This window comes from Lotus japonicus, chromosome 1 (assembly GCF_012489685.1).
Source record: "Lotus japonicus ecotype B-129 chromosome 1, LjGifu_v1.2".
NCBI classification, from domain to species: Eukaryota; Viridiplantae; Streptophyta; class Magnoliopsida; order Fabales; family Fabaceae; genus Lotus; species Lotus japonicus.
The window spans coordinates 60,915,499-60,927,243 of record NC_080041.1 but is presented as its reverse complement, the minus strand read 5'-3'; positions in this window follow the sequence as shown (position 1 = coordinate 60,927,243).

Here is an 11,745-nt window from a genome sequence, read left to right as displayed (position 1 = left end):
CAGAATTTGCTTCCAAGCTGGAATCTTTGGCAAAGCATTTTCAATTCTTCAATGATCACGTGGATGAGCACTACATGTGCAAGCGCTTTGTTAATGGACTGAGACCTGATATTGAAGACTCAGTGAGGCCGCTGGGAATCATGCGTTTCCAGTCTTTGGTTGAGAAAGCCACGGAAGTGGAGCTGATGAAGAACCGGAGGTTGAACCGTACCGGAACTGGAGGGCTGATGAGGTCGGGCTCTCAAAATTTTCAGAGCAGAGGGAAATTTCAGAACAGGAGGCCGTATCAACGTCCTGCTGGTAGAGGATTTACTTCAGGATCTTACAGACCCATGGTGGGTGCTGCTGGTGGTTCTGGAGAGCAGACTCAGAACAGGGAGATGACCTGCTTCAAATGTGGGAAGCCGGGACACTATGCTCGTGCTTGTCCCGACACGAGACCTCAATGCTTCAACTGTAACAAATTGGGGCATACTGCTGCTCAGTGCAGGAAACCCAAGACGGAACCAACCGTCAACACTGCTCGTGGAAAGCGTCCTGCTGCAAAGGCGAGAGTCTACACCATGGATGGGGAAGATGCTGAAGGGGTCGATGGACTGATTAGAGGAGACTGCGAGATTGACGGTAATCTCCTAACTGTACTTTTCGATTCCGGTGCAACGCATTCATTTATCTCTAGAGAATGTGCGACCAGATTAAGACTTCCTATTACTGCTTTGAGCTTCGATCTTATAGTTACCACTCCTGCCAAAACTCTACTTGCTAATACGGCATGTATGTATTGTCCAGTAACATATAACAATAGAGTCTACCATGCTAACCTAGTATGCCTAAATCTTAAGAACCTAGATGTTATCCTAGGAATGGATTGGTTGTCCCACTATCATTGTCTTTTGGACTGCAACCGAAAGAGAGTGGTATTTCCTGATTCGGATCTTTCCGAGTATCTATCTGCCAATCACATTAGCGTCTCTTTGAACGAGGGATCTCAAGAGTATTCCGTTTTGCTAAGCTTGGAGAGTAAAGGGAATCCGGAAGTTGATAATATTTCAGTGGTGAGAGACTTCGTGGATGCTTTTCCTGGCGATGTACCTGGATTGCCGCCTGTACGCGACATTGAGTTTGCTATTGACATCGTACCGGGGACAGGGACGATTTCGATTGCACCATATCGTATGGCACCTGCGGAGTTAGTGGAATTGAAGTCACAACTAGAGGATCTTCTGTCGAAGGGATTTATACGACCAAGCGTTTCACCTTGGTGAGCGCCAGTCTTATTGGTGAAGAATAAGGACGGGAGATCTAGATTATGTGTCGACTACCGACAACTGAACAAGGTAACTGTCAAGAATAGGTATCCGTTACCTAGAATTGATGATTTGATGAATCAACTGCGAGGAGCTGCGATATTCTCAAAGATCGATCTGAAGTCGGGTTATCATCAAATCAGAGTCAAGACTGAGGATATCCAGAAGACGGCATTCAGAACCCGTTATGGACACTATGAGTACTTAGTGATGCCATTTGGGGTGACAAACGCACCTGCCATATTCATGGATTACATGAATAAGACTTTCCATACATTCTTGGATCGGTTCGTCGTGGTGTTTATCGACGATATTCTGATCTACTCAAAGAATGTTGAGGACCATGAGGGGCACTTGCGACAAGTTTTACAGGCGCTGAGGGAGAAGGAGTTGTACGTCAATCCTTCTAAGTGCGAATTTTGGCTCGAAGAGGTAAAATTCTTAGGCCATGTGATCTCTAAGGAGGGGATAACTGTGGACCCAGCAAAGGTAGAGACCATATTGTCATGGGAACGGCCAAAGACAGTGACTGAGATCAGAAGTTTCGTTGGTTTGGCGGGATATTATCGTCGCTTCATCGAAAATTTCGCCAAGATTGTTGGACCTTTGACTCAACTCACGAGGAAGGATCAACCTTTTGCATGGACCGAAGCGTGCGAAACTAGTTTTCAGACGATGAAGGAACGTTTGACGACGTCACCTGTACTCGTCTTACCGCAACCAGAGGAACCGTATGAAGTGTATTGTGACGCTTCACATCAAGGTTTGGGGTGTGTGCTGATGCAACATCGGAAGGTAGTTGCTTATGCTTCAAGACAACTGAAGGTTCATGAGAAGAATTATCCAACTCATGACTTAGAGCTAGCTGCTATCGTATTTGCGCTGAAGATCTGGAGACATCACTTATATGGGTGCAATTTCACCATATTCAGTGATCATAAGAGCTTGAAGTACCTGTTCGAGCAGAAGGAGCTATACATGAGACAAAGACGCTGCATGGAATTTCTCAAGGATTACGAGTTTACTCTACAATATCATCCTGGAAAGGCTAACGTTGTTGCTGATGCTTTGAGCAGGAAGATGCATATCTCGTCAATGATGGTTAAAGAGCTACAATTGCTGGAACAATTTCGAGATTTGAGCTTGGATGTGAGATTATCCGAGGGAGAACTGAAGTTCGGAATGATCAGAATTACCAATGGATTGATGGGAGAAATCCGAGATCAACAGTTACAAGATGAGTTTCTACTCGGGAAAAGGAACTTGGTAATTCAGGGTAAGGACCCGGAATTCAAGGTAGGAAGTGACAATATCCTACGGTGTAAGGATAGAGTTTGCGTACCTAACAACCCTGACTTGAGGAGGTTGATTATGGACGAAGGTTACAAGAGCAAGTTGAGCATTCATCCTGGAATGAAAAAGATGTATCAGGACTTGAAGGTAAATTTTTGGTGGCCAGGAATGAAAAGACAAGTGGCTGAGTATGTGCCTGCATGCTTGACATGTCAGAAAGCGAAGGTGGAACATCAAAAATCTTCAGGTATGCTACAAAGCTTAGATGTACCAGAATGGAAATGGGATAGCATATCGATGGATTTTGTAGTGGCCTTGCCAAGAACTCAGAAGGGATATGATTCTATTTGGGTAATAGTGGATCGATTGACTAAGTCGGCTCATTTTATACCTGTGAGGACTACGTACGACGTGGAGAAACTATCAGAGATATATATAGCTGAGATTGTACGACTCCATGGAATATCGACCAGTATTGTTTCCGATCGAGATCCAAAATTTACTTTACATTTTTGGGGAGCTCTTCAGGAGGCGTTGGGAACGAGGCTGAGACTAAGTTCTACTTATCATCCACAGACTGATGGACAGACTGAGAGAACTATCCAATCATTGGAGGATTTGCTACGAGCTTGCGTGTTAGAAAACAAGGGCAGTTGGGATAACTTATTACCATTGATTGAGTTCACATACAACAACAGTTTTCATACCAACATAGGTATGGCACCGTATGAGGCTTTGTATGGCCGCAAGTGTAGAACACCCTTGTGTTGGTATCAAAATGGAGAGAATCTGTTAGTAGGACCAGAACTTCTGCAACAGACAACCGAGAAAATCAAGCAGATCAGAGAGAAGATGAAGACTTCTCAGAGTAGACAGAAGAGTTACGCAGATCAAAGGCGTAGAACTCTGGAATTCGAAGAAGGAGACCATGTATTTCTGAGAGTTACTCAGACTACGGGAGTTGGTCGAGCAATCAAGTCAAAGAAGCTTACGCCGAAGTTTATTGGACCTTATCAGATCACTCGTCGAGTTGGACCAGTCGCTTACCAGATTGCACTACCTCCATTTCTATCGAACATTCATGACGTATTCCACGTGTCACAACTGAGGAAGTATATTGCGGATCCGACACATGTTATCGAACTGGATGACATTGAGCTGAATGATGATCTGTCTTTCGAGACACCGCCAATTAGCATTGGTGACACCAGGATAAAGCTGTTGAGAGGAAAATAGATCGAGTTAGTGAAAGTCATTTGGAATAAAGACACCGGCGATGCGACATGGGAGCTGAAGGAGAAGATCCAAGAACAGTATCCAGAACTTTTTACTGACCCTTAAGTTTCGAGGTCGAAACTTTCTTTTTGGAGGGTAGTAATGTAAGACCCAAGTTTTTAGTTTATATCTAGGTGAATAAAATTCTTATTCACGATTAGGTTTGATGTATCGTGAAGGGAAACATGAACAAGAGTTTATCGAATGGAATATATTTATGAAGGAGAAAGTTTAGGAAAAGTTTAAGGATTGTATCAAAATCGATAAAAGGTATAGCACGATCGACATACGCTTAAACCTAGGGCAGAAACCCTAGTAAATAGCTAGTTTTCACTTAAAGGCACGATGGAAACTAATTCCAAAAATCTTCAGAGAAATGTTAGAACTTCTCTTAATCCATATATAACAAGCGTTTCAAGGCGAAACCCTAGGATCTACGAACGTCCGATTCCAATCCTCGGAAGTTTGCCGAAACTAAAACCCTGATAGTTCAAAAACCCTAGAATCAACCGACGATGAAGACTTTTTCTATTCGGAGCTTCAAATGAAGATTCCACACGCGTACACCCATTTCTCTCGATGATTTCAATCTTTCTTCAGAAGGAAGTTTTCTATTCCGACATTCAATGCAAAAAGTAACTTATCGGGTAAAATAGTTTTTACACCGACTTTGCATTAGTCACATAAAATACAAGGAAACCTCTTTTGAGTTTTGGTATTATGTCGCCAAAACCTATCTTAGAATTCATGGAGAATGCCGGAAAAATCGGAATCGCGAAACTTTCATTTTCCCGCGTTTTTCCAACCTCTATATATAGCCAAGAAATGAGAAAAAATCACAAAACTCACCCATTTTCTTCCAAGAGGCCGCGAGTTTGCTAGAGGAGGGAGAAGAGAAGATTTTCTTCATTTCTTGCTTGATCGTTGATTCGACAGTTGCTGCTTGAAGGTATCGAGGTATAGTCGCTAATCCTTACCTCTGATCGTCTTTTCCGTAGCTTTTCTCTATGTCTTTCTGTGCTCATAGTTTTGAGGTTTTTGCAAAACTATCCAGATAACTTCAGTTTCCTATCTAAACATCTTCTCTACGTGCCCAAGAGCATGTCTAGCTAATAATACTGAGCTGATTCTCGAAAAACTACCGTCGAGTTTCAATTCTGCTTAAAATACCCATTTTGGGGCAAAGTTTCGTCCTTTGGGCTGAAAACTATCGCCTTAGCTTAGTGCTAGTAGGATTAGTTGTCATAAACGTCGTTGGTGACGTCCCCATCCAATTTGCTTTTTGAAATTTCAGTTTTGAAATTCTGAGCTAAAAATATTGACCAAAATACCCCTACGATAGTTTTCGATCCGATAATTTTCCCGAGTTTAGAATACCCTTAGTTACGACTACTAATAACCTAGGAACCAAGTTTGATCGAAGAAAAATCGACCCACCTAATTACCAATAGTGGCCGAGCATCCTAGGGGGGGAGGAAGAAAATTCCTTTTTCAAAAACTTGTCATTTCGTGCTAGATTATCGTACCTCGGAGTATATGCTACTTCGTGTAACCTTAGTGAGTATTGTTTGCTGAGTTTCTGACTCATTATGATTGATTTCTGTGGTTTTTCTCTAAAGGTGCTTTTGAGGAATTTCCTGAAGAGCAAGGCATTGATTGTGAAGGAACGCTAGACGGGAACCCTGGAGACTCTACAGGTGAGAGCTACTCACTGAATCCTTAGTTAATGCTTAGGGTCGACGCTTTCGACATTGATTTACTGTTTATGCACTTGTTTGTGTTTGACTGGAAAAATGTTTTCTGAGGCTTCGGCTGACAATGTAGATGATTCATCTACTGAATGTTTTTGAGATTGAATTACATGGTACGTGCTAAGTGGGTAATCTAGGATGTGTGATGCATGCTTTATATGCTAAGTGCTACGTGGTTATGCTAGATTGTGTTGATATATAACATGTTTGTTGACTGTGCTGATTTAATCATGTCTTTTCACTGATATCTGTGATACTGAGGAGTGAGAATAACGGGCAGGTCATGCCGATTTTATTTTGAGATTTTGGGGAAAGTTTGACAGGACGAACGAGGATTCGGGCCTAGCTTTATCTTAAGGGATCGAGACATTCTCTGGGAGTTAATTGGGATTATGGGATGTTGAAAATTCATAAGATTTGCGATAAGACTAAATGGAAGTTATTTTATAAGGAAAATTCATAAGACATTAAACAACCTCTAAATCTTCAAATAATGATAACAAACTCGAAAGGAAGCTTAGGATGCAAATCTTAGTTTTTAGAAAACGAGAAGTGTCGTCGGATCCAAGTGTTGAGAAATTTATAAGTTTTGAGTATGTTGATACTCTTGTGCTCTGGGAGCAGTTGTGTTGTTGGGCTATCCGAGAGATAAGCCGGGAAACAGGTAGTTTCCGAGTATGTTGATACTCTTTGCTCGTTGACCAGTTTTGACCATCGGATGGAGATGAGTCGGATGATTTGGAGATCATCATGAGTTATGTGTTGTGGTAAGAAGTGTCTTTTGTCGCATAATCGACTTTACCTTAGGGTAAGCTTTTAGAGACATTAATTTAGCTAGAACACGTGGCGACGTGTCGAGTGAGGTCGGAGACGTTGTTTGGCTAATCATTTCGCATTCATGCACCATTAATGAGGTATTAACACGAGACGAACTTCGGACCTCGGTGGATTCCAAAATGGTCATAAGACCCGGATTTCCGCGTAAGAGCGCTATTAGGCGACTCTTAGTAGCAGACTGAAATGGCAGGCCTTCGGGTTTTATGCTGATCTGACTACCTTTGTTGTTGGTATAAGAGGCACGCGGGCCGAAATGGTCCCACCGTGGCTGGTGCTAGGGTTGATCCGTTGATGTCCATCCTTTCCGGAATGCATTTGGTTAACTGGGTTAACCGTCATTTGCATTTCATGCAACATGCATACTGACTTAGTTGCTGAGTGTGATTGATAATTGTTAATCCTATTTGATGCATGCTATTTGTTATTCCTGTCGTTTATATTCATTGTGGAATATGCAACCCTAGGATGCTATATGTAACACCCCGATTTCGGTGGCGTCACTTTAGTAACCAAAAATAAACTTAATGCGGAAAAACGTGAATATTTTTTTTCGATAATAACGAAGACAAGACTGAATTAAATAAAACCCAAAAGCGTAAACAACAGAACTAATATACAATATATATAACAGCCCCCGCTGTAAGTAGCAACCTCGTCACGAGTAACCTCCAGTGACGGAAAGAAGAAACATGTAACGCCCGTAGGCAATATGTACAAACCGAATATAAAGGTGAAGTGTCCGCAACACCATCCCTCAAAACTGAGAATAAGCTGGCCCATCGGCCTGAAAAGACCTCCTAAGTCCAACCAACTCTCTGTGATTCCCGTAAAGAAACCACACAAAAAGCTATAGGCGGAACTACCCTGTCCCCAAAGAAACAATGAAGCAATGACTGTCAGAGCTAAGACTCTACTCCTACACTAATCCTATCTCGAGGAGCTCACACCAGCACTCAAAACTATGTGCCAGCATGATCGTCGTCTGATCCGCAATGCACGCCGGGCGGCAGGTTGAAACTGACGGAGCACCTCCTCAACACTCCCTCTACCAAGAGTCCTCCCCTATCTACCCTATCCTCCATGATCCGCCCCGAGTACGTCGCTCGATGGCTAGCGGGGTCAACCACCCACGAACCGGGGTCGTCCTGGTCGATCATCTCGTATCTAATCCCCCCCGAAGGGTGGACCATTGTGAACCAGTCCGCAATGGACATTTGACAAAAGGCGTTGTCCACCAAAACACACACAGAAGACGCGAGGGTCAACTCCAAAGAACTATGTAGATAATAAACCCAATAGGTACAGATAATAGATAGCCACTTAGGCTTATAGCTAGAGATGACATCCTAGGGTTGCATATTTCACAATAACATAAACGACAATAAAAACACTTAACATGTTCCAAATAGGATTAACAAATAGCAATCACACTCAGCAACTAAGTCAGTATGCATGTTGCATGAAATGATATGACGGTTAACCCAGTTAACCACATGCATTCCGGAAAGGGATGGACATCAAACAGATCAGCCCTAACACCAGCCACGGTGGGACCATTTCGGCCCGCGTGCCTCTTACTCCAACAACCACACGTAGTCAGATCAGCAGTAAACCCGTAGGTCTGCCATTTCGGTCTGCTACAAGAGACGTCTACAAACGCTCTTACACGGCATTCCGGGTCTTATGACCATTTTGGAAACCAACGAGGTCCAGAGTACGTCCTGTGTTAATACCTCATTAATGTTGCATGAATGCAGGATGATTAGTCAAACAACGTCTCCGAATCTCACTCGACACGTCGCCACGTGTTCTAGCTAAATTAAAGTCTCTAAAAGCTTACCCTAAGGTAACAGTCGATTCTGCGACAAAAGACACAACTTCACAACAACACATAACTCATGATGATCTCCAAATCATCCGACTCATCTCAATCCGATGGTCAAAACTGCTCAATGAGCAAGAGTATCAACATACTCGGAAACTATCAATTTCCCGGACTTATCCCCAGGATAGTCCAACAACACAGCTGCTCCAACAGCACAAGAGTATCCACACACTCAACAAGCCCAACAACACAGCTGCTTCAACAGCACAAGAGCATCAACATACTCAATACTTCTCAACTTCCTCAACACTTGGATCCGACGACACTACTCGTTTTCCAAAACTAAGATTTGCATCCGAAGCTTCCTTTCGAGTTTGTTATCATTATTTGAAGATTTAGAGGTTGTTTAATGTCTTATGAGTTTTCTTTTCAAAATAATATCCTTTTAGTCTTATCGCAAAATCTTATAAGTTCTCGGGATCTCCTAATCCCCAACTGACTCCAGAGAATGTCTCGATCCATAAAACACCATAACAAGGCCCGAATCTCATTCGTCCTATCAAACTTTCTCAAAACTCTCAAAATAAAATCGGCATGACCTGCCCGCTATTCTCACTAATCAGAAACTCAGATTTCATTGCAGAAGCATAATTAATTCATCACAGTCAACAAACATGTCATATATCAATACATCTCAGAATAAACACGTAGCACTTAGCATGTAAAGCATGCACCACACATCCTAGATTACCCACATAGCACATAGCATGTAAGTCAATCTCAATAACATTCAGTAGATGAATCATCTACATTGTCAGCCGAAGCCTCAGAAAACATTTTTCCAATCAAACACAAACAAGTGCATAAACAGTAAACAATGCCGAAAGCATCGACCCTAAGAATTAACTAGAGATTCAGTGAGTAGCCCTCACCTGAAGATTCTCCAGGATGATCTTCTAGCTCTTCCTCACAAGTAAAGCCTTGCTCCTCTGGGAATTCCTCAAAATCACCTTTAGAGCAAAACCACAGAATACTATCAGAATCTATCGGAAACTAAGCTATCAATACTTACTAAGGTTACACGAAGTAGTATATACTCCGAGGTACGATAATCTAGCGCGAAAGGACAAGTTTTCGGAAAAGGAAAATTTCCTCCCTCCCCCCTATAGGGCTCGGCCACTTTTGGTAATTGTGGGGCTCGATTTTTCTTCGATCAAACTTGGTTCCTATGCTATCATTAGCCGTAACTAAGGGTATTCTAAACTCGGAAAAATTATCGGATCGAAAACTGTCGCAGGGGTATTTTGGTCATGATTTTTAACTTAGAATTTCAAAACTGAAATTCCAAAAAGCAAATTTGACAGGGACGTCACTAACGACGTTTATGACAACTAATTCTACTAGCACTAAGCTAAGGCGATAGTTTTCAGCCCAAAGGTTGAAGCTTTACTCCAAAAATGGGTATTTGAGGCTAAAATTGATTCCGGCGGAATTCTTGCGACATAACGGAAAAACTAATCCGGCAGAAGTGATCTTGGGCACGTAAGGAAGATGTTTAGAATCAAAAATGAAATATTCAGGATAGTTTTGCAAAAACCTCAAAACTATGAACACAGAAAAGTCTAGAGAAAAGCTATGGAAAAAGCGATCAGAGGTAAGGATTTGCGACTATACCTCGAAACCTTGAAGCAGCAACTGATTAATCAACGATCAAGCAAGGATTGAACAAAATCTCTTCTCCTCCTCCCTTATGCAAACTCGCGGCCTCCTTGGGGAAAATGGGTAAGATATTTGTGTTTTTTTCTCATTCTTGGCTATATATAGAGGTTGGCAAAACGCGGTAAAATGAAAGTTTCGCAAATCCGATTTTTCTGGCTTCATTCTCCGTGAATTATAAGATAGGTTTTGTCAAAAGAAATCCAAAACTATAAAAAGGTCTCCTTGTATTTTTGGCGACTAATGCATAATCGGTATAAAAGTATTTTACCCGATAAGTTGCTTTTTGCATCGGATGTCGGAATAGAAAACTTCCTTCTGAAGAAAGATTAAAATCATCAAGAGAAATGGGTGTACGCGTGTAGAATCTTCATTTGAAGCTCTGAATAGAAAAAGTCTTCATTGTCGGGTGATTCTAGGGTTTTGAAATACCAGGGTTTCGGTTTCAGCAAACTTCCGATGATTGGAATCGGACGTTCATAGATCCTAGAGTTTCGCCTCGAAACGATTGTGATATATGGAAAAAGAGAAGTTCTAACATTTCTCTGAAGATTTTCGGACTAAAATTCCTACAGTGTTCCAAGGGTGGAACATAGTTTGATTTCCTAAGGTTCTTGTCCTAGGTTTTAAAGCGAATATTAGTCGTGCTATAACGTAAATCGACTTCGATACAATCCTTTGATTTTTCCTGAACTTTCTCCTTCATACATTTATTTCATTCAATAAACTCTTGTTCAGGTTTCCCTTCACGACACATCAACCCTAATCGTGAATAAGAAGTTTATTCACTTAGCATAAGCTTAAAAACTTGGGTCTTACACTATACCTAGCTATAAGCCTAAGTGGCTATTATCTTATCTGTATCTATCGGTGATATTATTTACATAATTCTTTGGAGTTGACCCTCGCGTCTTCTGTGTGTGTTTTGACGGACTACGCCCATTGTCAGATGTCTTTAGCGGACTGGTTCATGATGGTCCACCCTTCGGGGGGGGACTAGATATCAGGATGACCCCGGCGCGTGGGTGGTCGACCCCGCTAGCCATCGCGCGACGTACTCGGGGAGGATCATGGAGGATCGCGTAGACAGCGGAGGACACTTGATGGAAGGAGTGCTGAGGAGGTGCACTGTCAGTTTCAACTTGCCGCCCGGTGTACACTGCGGACCAGGAGTAGGAGCACCGCCACCACCATCATCTTTTGATGATGAGGACCCCTGAGAGGAGGAGCCTGTGGGAGGGATTTCTGCGGAGTCCAGCTCACCTACCGTTGCTATCATTGATGATCATGGATCGGGCCCTAAGCCCGTGAGTCCAGCACCGGAGCGCATCGCGGTTGCGAGGGAAGGACGGATAGTGTTTGTAGACTTGGTCGTTCTGGATTCAGATTCAGATTCAGACGACGATCATGCTAGCACATAGTTTTGAGTGTTGGTGTGAGCTCCTCGGGATAGGATTAGTGTAGGAGTAGAGTCTTAGCTCTGACCATCATTTGTTTCTTTGGGGACAGGGTAGTTTCCCGCCTATAGCTTTTTGTGTGGTTTTCTTTACGGGAATCACAGAGAGTTGGTTGGACTTAGGAGGTCTTGTTTCAGGCCGATTGGGCTAACTTATTCTCGTTTTTGAAGGTTTGTGTTGCGGATTGGGCTAACTTATTCTACTTTGGTCTGTACATATTGCCTACGGGCGTTACCTTTCTACTACTTTCCGTCACTGGAGGTTACTCGTGACGAGGTTTGGTA